Below are 21,135 nucleotides of genomic sequence, written 5' to 3'. Positions count from 1 at the left end.
AGTATGGGGGAAAAGTTAATAATTTAATCCTAAGTTAAAAAAAGCATGATAGCCTTCTGTATATTATCTCAAAACTTAAAAAATTAATTTAAATTTATACATGTACTCAGTAAATTTGCTAGTTGAATGGAATCAATTAATCATGACACTATAGGATGGGATTTGTACTGTTTCACATGTTATTCTATAAACCACTCAGTATTTTCCAAATTTTCTGTGAGGGACTTGGAAAATTGTTAGAAAAGCATATAATTTTATAGAGATGTTTTCTGTTTTCTTAAATGATTAAGTCATACCTACATTTCTCAGAAATTATATCTACTTTATTATCAGAACATATTTTCCCCTGACCTATGTTGTTTTTCATATGTATGTTTAATTTCTTTGCTAGATTAGAAATAACTTGAAGTCAGGAATTAAATCTTCTATTATTGTTGAATTACCTATATCTATAGTTGCATAAAAATGTTGTTGGGTAACACACTCAACTATGTGAGAGTGAGAACAAAGATGTTCCCATAGTAATAAGTGCTCTTCTTTCTCCCCATCAAATTTATGCTATCTCTTGAAGTAGATCTTTCACTACTACATACAAAACAAAAGAATTATACAATTAACTCAGGCTAAGCTCTTATTGGCTTGTTAGTGTGAAATGGATGTGCTAAAAGTTTTAAGTATGTTTTCTTAATTTCCCTTTCTGTTAGTTCAGTATTAGTATAAAAATGCAACTGAATTCTGGATATTAATTTTGTATCCTGCTATTTTGCTGAATTCATTTATCAGTTCTAGTATTTTCTTGGTGGAATCTTTCAGGTTTTCTATGTACAGTATCTTGTCACCTGCAAATAAAACAGTTTACTTCTTCCTTTCCATTTTTGAATCCTTTTATTTTTTCTTTTTATCTGATTACTATGGCTAAAACTTTTAGTACTATGTTGAATAAGAGAGTTGAAAGAGGACATCCCTGTCTTGTTCCTGATCTTAAGGGGAACACTTGTAGTTTTTGCCTGATAAGTATGATCCTGGCAGTCAGTTTGTAATATATAGCCTTTATGTTCCCTTTATTCCCATTTGCTGAGAGTTTTTATCATAAGTGGGTGCTGGAATTTATCAAATGGTTTTTCTGCACTGATTGATATGATGATGTGCTTCTTATACTTCATTTTGTTATATGGTGAATTACATTTATTGATTTGTGAATGTTGTGCCACCTTGCATTCCCAGAATAAATCCCACTTGATCATGGTGTATGATCTTTTTGATGCATTGCTGTATTCAGTTTGCTAATATTTCCTTGAGGATTTTACTCCATTCATAATTGCTTCAAAAACAATAAAATACCTAGGAATAAACAAATGGATACAAAGACCTGTACTTGGAAAATTATAAGACACTGAAGAAAGAAACTGAAGAAGATACAAATAAATGGAGGCATATACCTTGCTCATGGATAGGAAGAATTGGCATCATTAAAATGTTCGTACTACTCAAAGCAATCTATAGATTCAATACAATTCCTATCAAGATTCCAATGATGTATTTCATAGAAGTAGAAAAAATATTTCCAAAATTTATATGGAGCCACAAATAGCCCCACATAGTGCAGTGATCCTGAGAAAGAAGAACAAAATTGGAGGAATCATGTTACCTAATTTGAAACTATATTATAAGGCCATAGTAATCAAAGCAGCATGATACTGGCATAAAAACAGACATATAGATCAATGGAACAGAGTAGAGAGCCCGGAAATAAACCCACACCTTTATAGTTAATTAATATTCAACAGAGGAAACAAGCAGATACAATGGGCTAAAGATAATTTATTCAATAAATGGTGTTAGGAAAATTAGACAGATACATGCAGAAAAATGAAGCTAGACCACCTTCTTACACCACACATAAGAATAAATTCAAATTGGATCAAAATTTTAAATGTTAGACACAAAATTATAAAAATCATAGAAGCAAACAGAGGCAGCAAAATCTCAGACATTGCTCATAACAATGTTTTATTGGATATATCTCCCCTGGAAAGGGAAACAAAAGAACAAATAAACAAATGGGACTACATCAAACCAAAAAGTTTTTTCACAGCAAAAGAAATTATCAAAAAAATAAAAAGACAACCCACAGCATGGGAGAACATATTCAACAATACATCTGATAAAGGGTTAATGTCCAAAACTCATAAAGAACTTATAAAATTCAATACCAAAAACAACAAACAATGCAATTAAAAAATCGGCAAAGGACCTTAATAGACACTTTGACAAAGAGAACATACAGATAGCCAATAGACATTGTAACAGGGTGCAGCCAAGAGGGGGGCTCCAAATAGGGATTTGTAATAGGGTCCAAAACTCAGGTGTCCAGGAAATATTAGAAAAAATATGTATAGGATGTCCTCACCCCCATAAGTCTGAGCTGGGGGATGGGACACATGGACCAGGGCCATTGAGAGCTGTTTTGTATAGCAACAGCTTTGCAGCTAACTCTGGCATGGTTATTTAACATATCTGTAACATTTAACTGGCTCCATAGATATGTTAAATAGCTGTGGCCATGCTTTGAGCCAGGGGGATGGAAGTGACTTCCACCCAAGATGTAGCTGGGAGGCAACTCCCCCTGGTTACAATGCCTGCGTGAGAGCTTGGAGATGATTGGCTCCACACCATGGGGCCTGCCTGGATTTACTATGGCAACCCAGTAAAGCTGGATGAATATGAGAATGCTGGCAGGTGTAACTGATTGTGGGAGGAGTTGGAAATGGGGCTGCAGAAGAAGATTGGCACTGGGATTTAAACCCAGGTGCAGCAGCCATGCCTAGTTGGGACCACGCGGCTTTGGCAAGAGTTGGGACCACGTGGCTTTGAAGTGCTCCCTTTTGCCATTTGGCTTAGGAAGCAGGAGAGACTTTGCCTGGAAGGAAAGGGATGAAAGGACTCTTGCTGATGGGCCATGAGAAGGTGCCACATGACTCTGGATTAACTGGAGATTGTGGCAGTGACACAGTGGATGGTGCCAGAACTGAGGGGCTGCCTGAGCTATGGACTTCTACTTCTTTTCCTGAAATATGTTACCCTGGACTGGGCAGAGGGGAGAAGGAAGGACTGTGTGCCTCTGTGGGTATTCTAAAGGACTTTAGCATTTGTAATGAAGATATTAAGTCATTACTCTAAGTCTCTATAACTTTTAAATAAATAATTCATTTCCTTTTGACCAATCTCTGGCATTGAGAGACACCTTTCCCCTGGCAGCGGGCAAGGTGAACCTAGTGGTGGAAGGTGACCCCCGGAGCAAAAGGGGGGTCCTTCCGGTAATAGTATATCATTCACCGCCCCCCCCCGCCCCGGGTCTGTTCTGTAACAATATGAAAAGATGCTCAACATCACTAATCATCACAGAAATGCAAATTAAAACCACAATGTGGTATCATCTCACACCTGTCAGAATGACTATCATCAATAAATCAACAAACAAGTGCTGGTGAGGATATGAAGCACTTTTGCCCTGTTACCCTTTTGCCTTGTTGGTGGGAATGAAGATTGTTCACCCACTGTGGAAAGAAGTACAGAGATACCTCAAAATATTAAAAATGGAAGTGCCTTTTGTCTCAGCAATCCCTCTTCTGGGAATATATCTGAAGGAACCCAAAACACCAATTCAAAAGAACATAAGCAACCCTATGTTCATTGCAGTGTTATGTAATGACAATCACCAAGCTATGGAAGCAGCCCGAGTGTCCATCAGTAGAGGAGCAGGTAAAACAACTAAGGGACATTTACACAATGGAATACTCCTTGGCCATAATAAAGAAGAAAATTTTGCCCTTTGTGACTGTATGTATAGATCTGGAAAACATTATGCTAAGTGAAGTAAGTCAATAAGAGAAAGAAAAATATCATATGATCTCACTCATACGTGGAATCTAATGAACAACCTAAGCTAGCAAGCAAAATAGAGACAGAATCACAGGTAGAGAGCAGGATGACAGCTAAGGTGGGGTGGGAGATTAGTGGGTGGAGGAGAAGGAAAAAGGACTCATGGCCAAGGACAACAGTGTGGTAATTGCAGGGTAGAGGAGGGGATATATAGAGATTAAATGGTAATGGAAATAATACAATGAAAATTATAAAAAATAAAAGTTTTAAGTGTGAAAAGAGGTGATGCCCTAATTTTTCCATTGGGATGCCCTATTAAGGACAAATCTGGTGTTTTGCATGCACTTGACTTAGAGAATTTTATTTCTTTATTTCTGTACCTATTTAACAAATAATTAAGTTAACTTTGATATATGCCTATAAGATACAATTAAGTAAATGTTAAAATCCCATTTACCTCAAAATATGTTATTCCCCCCACCCTGAGGTTATATCTTACTGCCAGAAATTTCTACCAAATTAAGCCAACATTTGTGAGAGTAAAAAATTGTCTGTGGTATGCTTCCATTAAAATACAAATATGCTTCATGAGAGGGGAACCATTAAAACATTAATCTGATGATATCTTAGATATGGCAGGTGTGCCGGGTTTTAGTTTATCAATCAGCAAAGAGCAGCATTCTGAAAGAACAGAACAGAAAACAGACATATTTTTAGGATAGAATTGAAGAGATCTAGGGCATGAGGAGAGTCTCATAGTACAGACTTGGTTGGAGGCTCTAGAGTCCAGACTCTAGGTAGTCAGGGTTAGCATAGAGGTCTATTTGTTTAGAGATTTCAAAAGAATTAGACTACAGACCCCACAGACAGTTTCTAGCTAAGAAGCATTGTGGACCTTATACAGGCATATAAATTGGCTCCCATATCTGTCTTATACATAGAGCAGATTGTTTCTCAGTTCCATGTGGCTACAGATGTTCTCTCCTTTGGAACAGTATTGGTCCAAAGTGGAAAGTAGCGGGGACAAGGATATGAGGACAATGCTCTCTTCAAGCATGAGAAATGCACAGTGTTAACAGCAGGACCCAGAGATTCTGAGTAATATTGCTTGCCCAGTTAGAGAACAGAAGCGCTTCTCACTCCTCCTTACACACACCCATACACACACACACACAGAGAAAATTCCTCTTGGTAGAATGGGAGGAAAGTCTACTTGCCAACATGAAACTAGCAATAATAACAATACTCACAGATAACCAAATAAGATTACATGAAGAAGCTGAAACCTCAGATGAACTCCCAAAGAAAGGTATTCACGTGGTTGAGAGAAGCCAAAAGTTCTTGTGAGAGCAACTTGCCAGAGTGAAATCAGAGGAGGTTACGTGGTCCCCCAGAAGACTAAAGCCACATAGTTAGCTTTAAACATCAAGTGACTCTGAGGAAGAAACAGGGAATGAAAAAGAATTTTGAATAGAATATAATATTTTGAAACATATTAACTTAAATGTCCAGGTGAAGGACCAATGAAAGGCAGAGCTTTCATTCCCAAATGCAGACCTCATAGAAAATTGGTACCTGAGAAGACAATAATGACATGATAATTAGCCAACTGGTGCTTCAACATATGCATTTCAGGGAGTCATATACTTCCTGTCATTTTCCTCACCCTGTGTGGCTCTTAAATCAGATTCAGTGTTTCAGCTATTGCTATGAGGTTGGACATATTGTCTGGCAAATGAACAGGTCCTTTGCCAAGTAACTAGATCTCTGCTATTGCTAAAGGAAGAACATTGTTCACTAAAATAGTTTGTCTTTTGATGCCAAAGGAAATCAAATTGTAACCAAGGGCTGAGAATGGACTGAAGTCATCAAGGTTGCCTTGCTTCAGATTTGGCAACTTCACATGTTCCCAGCCTCATTTAGTATAGTTTACTTTTACAAAAGGAAGAGGCTTTATTGCATTGGAAATTTGTTTTAATAATGCCTAAGTGAACCACTGATGGAACGGTCAGCTTCGAAATTCATGCTCCCATGCATCTCAAGGGCATAGAGAGCACACATAAGGAGGGATTTAGATTTTTGTTGAAGCAACCCAAAAGAGAGAAAATGCATCCAAGTGAATTGTTAAGTCGTATTATGGCCATATGGTAATATCTCATACATGCTAATGTATTTTTGGTTTTCTGTGTTTGTTTTGGTCATAGTGGGTTGTAAGAACAAGTAATGAGAAGGCACAAATCTTTCTCTGTAGATCTGTGATTTCCTCCTACTGCACTAAGGGTTCAATTTGAATTAAAGCTAAATAGTGATTATTGAATGCATCCTCTATAAAATTCTTCTTGAATATGCTATCTCATTTATACCTTACATCATAGTTTTGAGCTATATTTGCCCTATTTTAGGAATCCAAAATTAAGGCTCAGAGTAGTTACATAATTTAACCAGTGTCACAGCCAGTTAAGTTGCAGAGACAAGTGGGATGCAAATTCAGGTTTCCTCCTAGAGAGTATTCAGATAGACCCCAATCCTAAAGCTCTTTTCACTATGTTCTCCCACATTATGCTTGATGTAAAAGTCAAAGAAGGGAAAAACTGAGTGAAGAAGGTTTATATCCACTGCCAAGCTTCCCCTGAGAGCTGTTGTGCCCAGAAAGGACACGTTTGTGTTTGTAAATGAAGGGAAAGACTGAAGCAATGTATTCAGTCCTCCCCAGTACTTTTCCTAGGGTTGCTCTCCAGGAGCACAGGGCATTGTGTTGGCTTCAGCTTCAGTCATCTGCATAATTGCTGTCCCATTTTCTTTTGCCTTCATAGTCAAAGTTACAAGAATAGCAGTAAAAGCAATGCTTTGAATTCAACAATACAGAATGATTATGGTGATTTACCTTGGATAAGGAAGGTTTTGGAATATGCAAAGTTAGAGACCTCCCTTTAGCTTTATAATGAAATTTTCATACCCGGTGGGACCAGAGAATGTGAAAAACAGAGGGGGAAAGGAATTTCTTCTCACCTCCAACATACAGATGGGAAAGCATTTTCCAGATTTTATGGAATAACCCGGTAATATGTGATTTATTTAAAGTATTTATTTTTTATGAACCTCACCCCCACTCATTTTTATCAAAAAGGAAAACAATGAAGGGAATTGTTGGGGGGTTTTCTGTGTGTTTCTAAGGTACTATAGAGTGGCCTTTAAATGGTTTATTCTATTGCTATAGTCATCAAAGTTTACTCAACACAAATGATAAAAAAAGAAGTTAACCAATGCAATAATTAAATTATATAGAAGTCAGAGGGTAATCTGTGAGGCTGTGCTTACCAGCTCCAGTTTTGTTTCTTTCAATTTAATTCAATTTCATTTAGCAGTGCACCACATTTTAGGAACACAGCCTGCTAATCTAAAAAAAGACAACAACAAAAAGCCTAATGCTTTGAGGCCTAATGGACTAGGATGTTTCATTATAACATCATAACAAGCTTTATATATGGAGCCTCTTGGCATGGAGTCATGAATGTTAGAAGCGGCTACTATAAAACAAAATCCTTTACATAAGCATCTGATTGCCAAGCTGTCCTCTGCTCTTCACTCAGCAGCTTTGTAGTATTTTGGTTAACGGAGCCAATGTACTTTCTTCCACATAAAGGAAATTATGATTCCACTGGAGGCTCAAAAGGGAAAATTAAACTCATCAAAAATCTGATTCAAGTAGGCATTTTCTTTGAAAATGTGAAGCATGCTTTGATTCATCCCGATCCTTTGCATCCCAAGGGTGTAACAGAGGGCAAGTCTGACTGTTGTTTCTAAAGGAATCACTTATATTGTTTAATCCCACCCTCCAAAAAAGAAGGGGGTATACTTTTTTTTGGCAGAGGAAGGTAAGAAGGACATGCAAGGTAGGGGAACAAATCTAAACAGGAATTCTTTGCAGCTGCTCTAAAGTGGAATAAAAAGCAGTGCTGAAAACAAGGCAACAGAGGAAGCAAAGGTCAGCCTTGGAGGAGCAGAGGGGTGTTAGTCCGAGGCACATTTACGGAACTGAAGCCATTCAATTTCCGCCTGAGGGACACCTCTGACCTACCCTGCCGGAGGAGGTTGGACCACAGCAGCTGGCCTTTGATCAAGCGACAACATCCTCTGGGTGTGCACCCCTGTGCCAGCACTGACAGCCACTTGTGGAAATGAAGATGAGTAATATTCCCCCAGTGACAGAGACATTCTCTTCATGTCTTCTATGAAAGTTTATGGGCAGTGATTGTATTTTATGATAATAAGAACAAAGTACATCATAGCTAATGTCAGGAGTATTTTCCCTGTAGCAAAAGAATTGTTTTACATCTTTTCGTGTGTGGCATCCTTAGGAAAGACACTTTGGCACAGATTTCTCCAAAGAAAATCTTTCTTCAGATAAACTTTAATAATAGAAGAATATACCTAAAATTAAAAAAGCAACTATTTATAGAAGCCCTTTAATAGCTTTAATCTCAGACAAAGAAAGATCCAGGAAACTCTGCCATGACAAGCAGATAGTTGCTAGGACTTTTTCCTTGAGATTATTAAACAAGCAATAGCCCTGTGATCCTGTGAAATGTCCTCAAAGTTAAGCTGGTGGTTGTTTCCCATAAATCGGTGGTGGTGTGACACTGGTTTATTGGAAAATGCCATGATTATGTGTTAAAAATGATTGTTGGTGTTCACATTAGCATCTGGAGGCATGACCTACATCTTGTAATGATTACAATTGAAATGGTCACAACAGCACTTCCTGGGAATCATGATCTAATGCAACAAACAATACAGTGCAAATAAATAGATTTCCTCCTCGTTAGCTGCCTGAGTTTCCCCTATTGTGTACATCTTCACTGGGCATTGAAAACTGGGAAATGTCTTGACAAAGGGTTTCTCCCATTTCCAGGATAGAAGTCTCTCTTTCACCATTCTTTCTTTCTCAGATAAGTGCATATACTTTTTCTTCCCATTCAAATAAGACTATGACTAAGCTCAGGGACACTCACCACCAAAGATTACACCAATTGTTGGGGTGGTGAGTGAAGGTCAGGAGGGACTGGTGAGGACCCTTTGGAAATGTCAGCTTGTTATATTTATAGAAAGAACAGTTCATTTTTGCCTCTGTAGTGGATCAAAAATATGCAAGTTGAGACCAAAATGTGGACTTTATATATTGTTATCAGACCATTAATAAATAAGAATGTACAATAAACCCTGTTTTCTATTTTGGATGCAGGGGAAATTTGCTGCCCTCCTTCCTGAGCGTAGAGGAGAGATGAGCTTTATGAAATCCCTCTCTCAGGGTGCCCCCTGTAGTCTGGTAAACTTGGGAGCTGGGAAGAGTATCTGACTTCCCCCAGAGGGCCACCTCTGACCATCCTGCAGATACATATCAGATAGCACCACAGGAACTGCCCTTGAAGAAATCCAAGGAGAACATTGATTTATTCATTGAATCAATAGATATTCATTATGTGCAGATCATTGTGAAAGATGCAGGCTGCTTAAGATATGCTCCTACACATCAGGGGTTACATCACTGCCTAATTTAAACTATGCCAGGTCTAAATGACTTCATCATAGAGATGGAATTGTCTTGGCTCCCATCACACTGTGCTGTTTTTTCCTGAACATTCCTGAACATGCTCTGCACATCATCTCTGCCTTTGCCATTTCCCCTGAAGCCTGGATAAGTTTTATCAAAATGAATTGCATGTTTTCATGATGGCAACTTGTGTCTGTGGAAACAAAGTGTTTTTGTTTCTAAAATGAGGAGTGCTCACTACAGCAGGTTGTGCTGCTGCTGTTTTCCTCACTGGGTGTGCAGAGGGTGACTGAGGTGACAGAGTCTCAGTGTTTGGCTCATAGAGCCATTTCCCTTTACCTGTTCTGTGTATTGCTAATACTGACTTTTAATCATAGAACTATATAATATCATAAGCCCCCATGGCTATAATATTTGATGATTATAGCATTGATTGGAGTTCTTAGGAGTGGGGGTCAGAATGGACCTGCAATGATATTCTTAAGGCACTCACCCTTCAAAGCCTGCAGGGCCGCCGTCACTAGTCTCAGGTGATGAGAACTTCTAGCTGAGCATTCAGGGGCTTCTGACATGTTACTAGGGGGACCCAACAAAACCAGGAATTACCTCTGGAGCACTTGGACCTCACTAGTTTAGTGTTCTAGGAACCCCTCTGTATCAGTGTACGAGCTGGTGGTGTTGTGAGGGGCTATATTTGGCTTCAGTGATTTTTTTGAGTATTCTTTCAAGATGTCTGCCAATTTCATGATGGGTGATTTATGAGTGAGTGCACCTGTTCACACCGTGCTGGGTGTTCTGCAGTTTTTGACCAAAAATGGCATGACCCCCATGCCCCATCCTCCCTATTCACCTGATCTCACCTCAAGTGACTTTTTTTTTGTTTCCCTGGAGGAAAAAAGTCCTCAAAGGGAAAGAGGAAGAGGTGAAACAAGAAATAGCAGAAGCTCTAAAAAGCACTAGAATCGATGAGTTCAAAAACTGTTTTGAACAGTGGAAAAAGTGTCTCGATAGGTATATTGCAGCAAATGGAGAGTACATTGAAGGCGACTGAAGTTTAAACATGTAAGAATAAATGTACACTTTTTAATTAAAAAATTCTGGGCTTTTTGGGTCCTCCTTTGTACTTCTTTCTAGCACTTCAGTATTGTCTTTCCAAACTATTCTATGATTTAGCTAAACTAGACTATCTCTAATTTCTAAATTAACTGTTTTTTTCCTGCTCCAAGAGGTCTTTATTGATGCTATATTCTTCTACCTAAATCATATCCATTCTTACAAGATTCATTTAAAAAATTCTAGATTTACTTCTCATTATATTCACTATATTTTGCATTGTTGCATTCTTTGTTTATTTTTTTAAGTATAAAATTTATGAGTTTTTAGTAAAGTCAGTATGATGCAACCATAATTACTATATGATTCTAGAACATTTTATTACCCCCAAAAGAAATCCCAGACCCGATCAACTCCCATTCTCCCCTCTACCCAGTCCCTGGTAAACACTAATCTAATTTCTATCTGTATGGATCTCTATACTCTCAACATTTCATAACAATGGAATCATACAATATGTGATCATTTGTCACTGTATTCTTTCACTTCTCATGATGTGGACTTTGAAAAACTTTCATTCATGGCATACATGCATCAATACTTTATTCCTTTTAATTGATAAATAACAGTCCATTATATATATATATATATATATATATATATATATATCTCACATTTGTTTATTCATTCATCAGAAACTTGTTTTTTTTTTTTACTTTTTGGTTATTGGAACAATGCTGCTATCAGTATTCATGTGCATTTTTTGTGTGTGCACATGTATTTTTAGTTGTCTTGCCTAAGAGTGCAATGCCTAAAAGTGGAATTGTTGGGCTATATGGTATGTGCTTAACTTCTTGAGGAAATACCAAACTTTTTTTCACAGTTGCTGAACCATTTTACCTTTCCACCAGTAACGTACGAGACTTCTGATTTTCTACATCCTCATCAACATTTTTTATTGTTCATTTTTAAAATTATAGTCATCATAGTGGCTATGAAGTGATAACTCACTGTGGTTTTGACTTGCATTTCCCTAATGACTAATGATGTTGAGCATCTTTTCATGAGCTTATAGGCCAGTTGCACATCTTCTTTGAAGTGAACTCTATTCACACCTTTTGACCATTTTAAAATTGGATTCTATTTTTATTGTTGAGTTGTAATAGTTCTTTACATGTTGTGGGTGTGAGAATTTTATCAGATATATAATTTACAAATATGTTCTACTATTGCTGGTTTCCATTTTTACTTTTAAAAAATTTTTATTGAATTTTTGGGGTAACATTGGTTAATAAAATTATATATGTTTCAAGTGTAGAATTCTATAATACATCATCTGTATGTTGTATTGTGTATTCACCATCCAAATTCATTTCTTCCGACATCATTTATCCACCCTTTACCCTCTTTCACTTCCCCTTATCCCCCCTTTTCCTCTTGTAATCACTATACTGTTGTCTGTGTCTATGAGTTTTCTTTTTTTTTGCTTAATCCATTCACCTTTAACACGCAGCCCCTCAAGCCCCCTCCCAGCTGATAACCCTTCAAACGATCTCCATATTTATGATTCTGTTCCTGTTCTGCTTGTTTGCTTAGTTTATATTTTAGATTCAGTTGTTGATACTTGTGAATCTGTTGCTCTTTTAATGTTCATGGTTTTGATCTTTTTCTTATATAGTTCCATTTAACATTTCATATAGTAATGGCTTGGTGATGGTGAACTCCTTTAGCTTTACCTTATCTGGTAAGCACTTTATCTGCACTTCCATTGTAAATGATAGCTTTCCTGTATAGAGTAATCTTAGCTGTAGGTCCTTGCTTTTCATCGCTTTGAATACTTCTTGCCAGTCCCTTTTTGCCTGCAAAGTGTCATTTGAAAAATCAGCTGATAACCTTATGGGAACTCCTTTGTAGGTAACTCTCTGCTTTTCCTTTGCTGCCTTTAAGATTTTCTCTTTATCTTTAACTTTTGGCATTTTAATTATGATGTGTCTTGGTGTGTTCCTCTTTGGGTCTGACTTGTTTGGGACTCAGTGCTTCCCGGGCTTGTATGTCTATTTCCTTCACCAAAACAAGGAAGTTTTCTTTCATTAGTTTTTCAAATAAGTTTTCAGTTTCTTCCTCTTCCTCTTCTCCTTTTGGCACCCCTATGATTTCAATGTTGGTACATTTAGAGATATTCCAGAGGTTCTTATTCTATCCTTATCTTTTCGTTCTTACTGTTCCAATTGAATGCCTTTTTTCTTCCTTGTGTTCCAAATCATTAATTTGATTCTCAGCTTCATCCCCTCCACTGTTGGTTCCCTGTAGATATTTCTTTATTTCACTTAATGCAAGCTTTATTTCCACCTGTGTATTTTTCTTGGATTTTACCCAATTTTAATATTTATTTTTATTGCATACTACATAAATTTAAGGGTATAAGAAATATATTTTTATTTTTTAAGTATATTTTGTTGATTATGCTATTACAGTTGTCCCAAGTTTTTTCACCCTTTACCCCCCTCTGCCTTGAGCCCCCAACCCTCCATCATTGCCCCCCACCCCCTTCTTCATGTCCATGGGTTGTACATATAAGTTCTTTGGCTTCTTCATTTTCCATACTATTCTTAACCTCCCCCTGTCTATTTTATACCTACCAATTATGCTTCTTATTCCCTGTACCTTTTCCCTCATTCTACCCCTCATCCTTACCACTGATAACCCTCCATGTTATCTCCATTTCTGTAATTCTTCTTCTGTTCTCGTCATTCACTTAGTTTTTGTTTTTTAGGTTCAATTGTTGATGGTTGTGTATGTTGTCATTTTACTGTTTATAGCTTTTGATCTTCTTCTATTTCTTAGATAAGTCCCTTTAACATTTCATATAGGTAGGGCTTGGTGATGATGTACTCCTTTAACTTTACCTTATTTGAGGAGCACTTTATCTGCCCTTCCATTCTAAATGAAAGCTTTGCTGGATAGAGTCATCTTGGATGTAGATCCTTGCCTTTCATGACTTCAAATACTTTGCTAGACCCTACTTGCCTGCAAGGTTTCTTTTGAGAAATCAGCTGGTAGTTTTATGGGAACTCCTTTGTAGGTAACTCTCCTTTCCTCTTGCTGCTTTTAAGATTCTCTCCTTCTCTTTAATCTTGGGTAATGTAATTATGATGTGCCTTCATGTATTTCTTCTTGGATCCAATTTCTTTGGGACTCTCTGAGCTTCCTGGAATTCCTGGAAGTCTATTTCCTTTGAAAAATTGGAGAAGTTTTCCTTCATTATTTGTTCAAATAAGTTTTCAATTTCTTGCTCTTCTTCTTCTCCTTCTGGCATCAGAATGATTTGGATGTTGGAGCATTTAAAGTTATCCCAGAAGTTCCTCAGCCTCTCCTTGTTTTTTTTTGAATTCTTGTTTCTTATTTCTGTTTCAATTGAATGTTGATTTCTTCCATGTATTCCAAATCATTGATCTAAGTTCCACTTTCCTGCCCTTCACTATGTTCTGTGTATATTTTTCTTTATTTCACTTTGTATATCCTTCATTTCTTCCTCCATTTTGTGACCAAGTCCAGTCATTTCTGTGGGAATCCTGATTACAAGTGTTTTGAACTCTCTATCTGATAGGTCATCTGCTCATCACTTAGTTCTGTTTCTGGAGGTTTTTGATCTGTTCTTTCATTTGGGTCATACTTTTTTGTCTGGGTGCACCTGTTATGTTGTAATGGGCGGAGCCTTAGGTATTTACCAGGGCAGGGCAACTCTCTTTACTGTGTTGTGGCACTTTCTGGGGGTGGGGGGGTCAGAGAGGGAACAATGCTCTTGCTTACTCTGCTCTTGCCCTATTTTCTGTCAATTCCCTTGCTTCCCACAAGCAGATTATGCGCTTTCAGGTGCTGATTCCCAGGTGGGTGGGTTTGTATACATTCTAGGACCCCATGGGCCTCTCCAATAGACTCTCCTGTGAGACTGGGAGGTTTTGCCGCCTTAAACCCCCTCACAGAATTTTACAGCCAAACGTTTTAAGTCTTTAGTTTCCTGTGCTGAAACCCTGGGTTTCTCAGTCTGTCACCCCCACATTGTTCCTCCTGGCTTATCCTCATGTGAATATGGGAGCCCCTGATTGAGCCCCTACCTTGCCCACCCAGTCTGCCACATTGCCACACATCCTCTCTGCCTGGTTGTTTATCTCCGCCTCTTTTACCAGTCTGGGTGAATGTTTCTTTATCTCCTTGGTTGTCAGAGTTCCATGCAGTTTGATTTTTCTGGCAGATCTGGTTGGTTTTTGCTTTTAAATTGGCTCTTATTTTCTTTTGGTTGTGCAAGGAACCAAGTGTTTCTACCTGTGCCTCCTCCATCTTGGCCAGAACTCTGCCTGTGTCTTTTTTATGCTGTTGCAGTTCCCAATGAGTTCTCTGGGCATCCTTATAACCTGTGTTGACCTCTGCATCTGATGGGTTTCTTATGTCCATTTTGTTTAGTTCTTTTTCTAAAGTTTTGTTCTTTTCTTTCATTTGGGCCATATTTCCTTGTCTCTCATTTTGGCAGCTTCCCTGTGTTTGTTTCTGTGTATTAGGTAGAACTGACTTGATTCCTTGTCTTAGTAGAGTGGGCTATTGTAGAAAAGGCAGCTGTAAATTGTGTGAGGCAGAGTCTTAGATAATCACCAGGGTGGGACAACCCATTTCACCACTTGGTGGGTCTTTGGGGGAGTGGACTTGAAGAAGGGACAATGACACTCACTGGCCTCCAGATATTTGCCTGGGAAGAAGCTGCTTCCTGGCACTCACCCTATTGCCAGTCACTTCACTTCCTCCCCGTATGCCACTTGCACCCTTCCACCTGTTGCCCTGGTGCTGAAACACAGAGGGGGTGGGTCCTGAAACATCTGTGGGCCCTTTAACAAGAGTTTTCTAAGAATCCTGCAGTTTCTTCCATTAGTGGGTATTTTACAATTTTTAAAAAATTATCTTTCACTGCCCCAACCTCCACTGGCTTTTATAGCCAGAATTTATGAGGACTTAACTTCTTGGCACTGGTACCCTGGACTGCCTGGCCTAGTTTGGGACTGGGATTGCTCGCTCTTAAGGTATCCCTACTGATTTTTATCTATCACAAATGAATGAGGGACCACCTATTCTGCCCACATCTCTGTGCCTTTCCATGCCTCTTTGCATCTCCACTAGCTCTTACTTGGGGAGAATGGAGCTCAGTATCTCTTGAATGATGATGTTGCTTTTATAATGATCAAATTAAAAGACAAATGAAAGGGAAAATCTATGTAGTAATGGGAGTTAAAATTGTAAAATAATTCTTCAAAAATACTGCTCTATTATTTCTACATTTTAGCAACAACATGCAAACACCTATACCATTATGAATGAGAATTCAATCTAATTAAAACACAAATAGCATATCTCATGCTATGTATTACGTTAGCCATAGTGACAGCCACAGATGCCACGGAAGACACTCTGTTCCTTTTGCACAAGTGAAAGTCTATAATTAGGAAAAACAAATGATTGAACTGACAAGTCTGTTTACAAATTACTTTACTAGCATATGATTTTATTGAGAATTGAGTATTACCCTTTTCTATCTTAAGGAGTAGTTACAGTAGGAGAATTTAATTTGTTTATTTGCTGTTTTTTGTGTATGTGTGGAAAAAATGGTCTGCATGCTTAATTATAATTCAAATTATTGGAGTAAAAATATTAGGAACTAAATTATACTTATTGTCATTTATGGTTTTGATGAAATAACTGTGGTTCTTTAAGATACTGGAAAATTTTCCAGAGTAATTTAAGTGTCTTTATACTTGAAGGTGAATTATCATACTAAAAACAACTTGTCAGCACCTTCAAGGGCTAAATTTAGATATTTCTCAGGAACACTTATACTTATTGCTTAATACACATCTATTGAGAATTTCTACTCTTTGTGTGGCACTGTGTTATGCCAATCACTGAGGGCACAATAGCAAACCAAGCTGTTTCTTTCCTTGTGGAATTTTAACATATTGGAAGAAACAACAGAGAGAACAACTGTATTGCTATAAGCTATTTTGGGGAAAGACCCAGAAATAAGTAGGGTAGAAAGAGTTGAAAATAAAGTACAGTTGGGTTTTCTATAGGAAAAAAACTTAAACAGTTTGTTTAGTACATAGGAAGTTAGAAAGAAGTATGGCAAGTTTGTTGTATGGGGTATTTTATTTTGGAGCCCTATAGCTATACTGTCTAATAAAATTATATTGTAAGCCATATCTGAGTCACAGCAGCCACATTAAAAAATTTCAACAGATCCCTGGCTGGTTTGGCTCAGTGGATTGAGTGCTGGCCTGTGACCCCAAAGGTTGCTGGTTTGATTCCCAGTCAGGGCACATGCCTGGGTTGAGAGCCAGGTCCCCAGCTGGGGACATGTGAGAGACAACTGAACATCAATGTTTCTCTCCCTCTCTTTCTCCTTCCTTCCCTTCTTTCTAAAAATAAATAAAGTATTTAAAAAATTTAAAAAGAAACCAGTGAAATAATTAAAAAAATATTTTATATAACCCAGTACATCCAAAATGTTACCATTCCTATATGACTATAAAAATGAGTGGGTATTTTACACTTTAAAAAAACTTATCTTTCAAAATGTGTACTCTTACAGCATATCCCAACTTGAACACTATATTTTCATTGTAAATATTGATCTATGTTAAGATTTTGTAAAATTAACAGCTGAAAATTCAAATCACCTCCTGAATTTATTTCAAACATACCTAAAGTTTTCCGCTAACTAAATGAAATACAGTTTTTAAATTTTAAATAAAATACGGGATTTAATTCCTCAGTCTTACATGTCATATATCACACATTTAATAGCCATACTATTGAGCACTTGAAAGAGACAGCTCAGGTCTTAAGAGTAACTGGCACAAGTGCCCTCCTTGAATTGGCAAGGTGATTGGTTAATAGTGAGCACTGAGTGTTTTTTGAATTAGATTAAATGAAACAGCTGAGACCCAGTGGGGTTAAATGTCATGCTCAGCATCCCCCAGATAAAAAGAGGTGGTGAGGATAACTAGAACCCTGGCCTCTTGCCAATTAATAAAATCCTAGAATAGTACCCAGTGCTTGTGTTTCAGAAAGTGTATCAGAATTTGCACAGCAAGGAATTTTTTTGAAAATGTTTCCAAACTTATTTGGTTCTTAGAGAGAAAGCTCCAACCGAAAGGGTCCAGATAGGAAGTACTTGAATTTACTCTATAAAATACGGTAATAAGCTAGGAAAGCTAGGAAAATACAGTGATAATAGAATAAAGGAGCAATGTATTGGGTTGGCCCAAAAGTTCCCTTAGTTTTTTCCATAAGATGACTCTAATAGCACTTAATTGTCTTTAACTTCATTGAAAACAATTTAGTTAGATTGATTGTGACAGCTGTCATATCAGTGTGCATTAAAACAAACAAAAAAACCATCAGAGCTTCCGTCCAAGATGAAGGTGTAGGTAGACACACCGCCTCCTCGCACAACCAAAAGGACAACAAGAATTTAAAAACAAAAAAACATCCAGAACTGACAGAAAATAGAACTGCATGGAAGTCCGACAACCAAGGAGATAAACAAGAAACATTCATCCAGATCGGTAGGAGGGGTGGAGACAGGAAGTTGAGGCGGAGAGGACTCACCAGCCAGGCACGTCTAGCGGACCCAGCCAGGTGGTGAGGTGGTGGAAAGGGGCAGGCAGTGGGACAGCTAGCAGATCCTGAGGCCCCACATTCACACACAGATAAACCGGGAGGAATGGCGGGGGAGCAAAGAGACTACACAACCCAGGGATCCAGCGTGGGGAAATAAAGCCTCAAATGTCTGATTGAAAACACCCGTGGGGGTTGAGGCGACAGTGGGAGAAACTCCCACCCTCACAGGAGAATTTGTTGGAGAGACCCACAGGGGCCTAGAGCATGCACAAGCCCATCCACCCACTCAGGAATCAGTACCAGAGGGGCCCAGTTTGCTTGTGGGTAGCGGAGGAAGTGACTGAGGTCGGGCAGAGAGTGGAGCAAGCCCCATTGCTCCCTCCCGGCCCCTCCCCCACATATAGCATCACAGCACAGCAACCAGGGTTACCCCACCCCGGTGAACACCTAAAGCTCAGCCCCTTTAAGTAACAGGCACACCAAGACGAAAAAAAATGGTCCAAATGAAAGAACAGATCAAAGCTCCAGAAATAATACAACTAAGCAATGAAGAGATAGCCAACCTATCAGATGCACAGTTCAAAATGCTGGTAATCAGGAGGCTCACAGAATTGGTCAAAAATTAGATGAAAAAAATGAAGGCTATGCTAAGAGAAACAAAGGAAAATGTACAAGGAACCAATAGTGATGTGAAGGAAACTGGGACTCAAATCAATGGTGTGGACCAGAAGGAAGAAAGAAACATCCAACCAGAAAAGAATGAAGAAACAAGAATTCAGAAAAATGAGGAGAGGCTTAGGAACCTCCAGGACATCTCAAAACATTCCAACATCCAAACTATAGGGGTGCCAGAAGGAGAAGAGGAAGAACAAAAAATTGAAAACTTATTTGAACAAATAATGAAGGAGAACTTCCCTAATCTGACAAAGGAAATAGACTTCCAGGAAGTCCAGGAAGCCCAGAGAGTCCCAAAGAAGCTGGACCCAAGGAGGAACACACCAAGGCACATCATAATTACATTCCCCAAGATGAAACAGAAGGAGAGAATCTTAGAAGCAGCAAGAGAAAAGGACACAGTTACCTACAAGGGAGTTCCCATAAGACTGTCAGCTGACTTCTCAAAAGAGACCTTACAGGCAAGAAGTGGCTGGAAAGAAGTATTCCAAGCCATGAAAAGCAAGGACCTATGTCCAATATTACTGTATCCAGCAAAGCTATCATTTAAAATGGAAGGGAAGATAAAGTGCTTCTCAGATAAAGTCAAGTTCAAAGAGTTTATCATCACCAAGCCCTTATTGTATGAAATGTTAAAGGGCTTTACCTAAGAAAAAGAAGATAAAAAATATGAACAGTAAGAATGACAGCAAACTCACAGTTATTAACAACCACACCTAAAACAAAAACAAAAGCAAACTAAGCAAACAACTAGAACAGGAACAGAACCACAGAAATGGAGACCACATGGAGGGTTATCAACAGGGGAGTAGGGAGAGGGGAAGAGAGGGGGAAAGGTACAGAGAATAAGTAGCATAATGGTAGGTAGAAAATAGACAGGAGCAGGGTAAGAATAGTATAGGAAATGTAGAAGCCATAGAACTTATATGTATGGCCCATGGACATGAACTATAGGGGGGGAATGTGGGAGGGAGAGGGTGGGCAGGATGGAGTGGGGTGAAGTGGGGGAGATGGGACAACTATAATAGCATAATCAATAAATATATTTTTAAAAAGTAAAAAAAATCACATCAAAATTGTTGAATTTTTGTGCAGCCATTTTAATATTAAAGATGGAAGAAAATACCCATTTTTGGCATATTATGCTTTATTATTTCAAAAGAAGTAAAGATGCAACTGAAATGCAAAAATATATTTGGGCAGTGTATGGAGAAGGTGCTGTGATGGAACGTGTCAAAAGTGGTTTGCAAAGTTTCTTAGAACTATTGAGATTTTTGCTGAATAATTCTTTGCTGTGGGGCTATCTTATGCATTGGAAGATGATTAGCAGCACCCCGAGCCTCTACTGACCAGCAGCCAGTTGCGGCAGATAGTCGACATACTCAAAATATCCAAATTAATAAAGCTATTGGTAGGTCCTGCAGGAGGTGCTCTAGGAGAAGGCATTGTTACCACAGGAGATGACAGCTCCATACATGTTATGGCTCCTGAACACATTCCAGAGGAACAAAACATGGAGGTGGAAGGCAGTGACACTGATGATCCTCTGTGTGTGTTTGTGTTTTACAGAATATTTTTGTACAGGTGTAAAATGTGTTTGTGTTAAGACAAGTGTTATTACAGAAGAGTCAAAAAGTTAAAAAAAATTAAAAGCTTACAAAGTAAAAAGAAAAAAAGTTATTGGTGAAAAGGAAAAATGTCTTTTATTTTACAGAAAAAACTAAATGAACTTTTTGGCCAACCCAATACTTTACTTAGCCTGTTGTACCTACAAAGCATTACTAATGCTCTGGGAGAATCTAATTCAAGAGTCTGAATTGTATTTTTCTCTTTAACAATGGAAGTGTGTGAAAAGTACTCAGTTTGAAGGTTAGAACAGAAGCCTTTATTTTTAAGGGCAGGATGGGGTATTATTGGCTTGTACAATGGCCTTCAAGAGGAGTAGGTGGAGTTTAGCTGCTTGTCTTCTTGGAAGAGCAAATAGAAATGAATCTCTTACATCTTACCCATCCTCAGCTATAGAACTTCAAGAGCTGAAGAAAGCCACTATCTTAGTTCATTTGGGCTGCTATAACAGAAATATATTAGACTGGATAGCTTATAAATAACAGAAATTTATTTCTTATGGCTCTAGAGGCTCCCAGACCAAGGCACTGGCAGAGTAGGTGTGTGGTGAAGACATTTCCTAGATGGCTGTGTTTTCACTGTGTCCTCATGTAGTGGGGGAGAGAGGGGGGCTAAGGAGCAATCTGAGGTCTCTTGTCTAAGGGTATAAATCCCATTCATGAGGACTCTACCCTTATGATCCT

This window comes from Desmodus rotundus, chromosome 13 (genome assembly GCF_022682495.2).
Source record: "Desmodus rotundus isolate HL8 chromosome 13, HLdesRot8A.1, whole genome shotgun sequence".
Taxonomy (NCBI): domain Eukaryota; kingdom Metazoa; phylum Chordata; class Mammalia; order Chiroptera; family Phyllostomidae; genus Desmodus; species Desmodus rotundus.
This window is presented reverse-complemented; position numbering follows the sequence as displayed.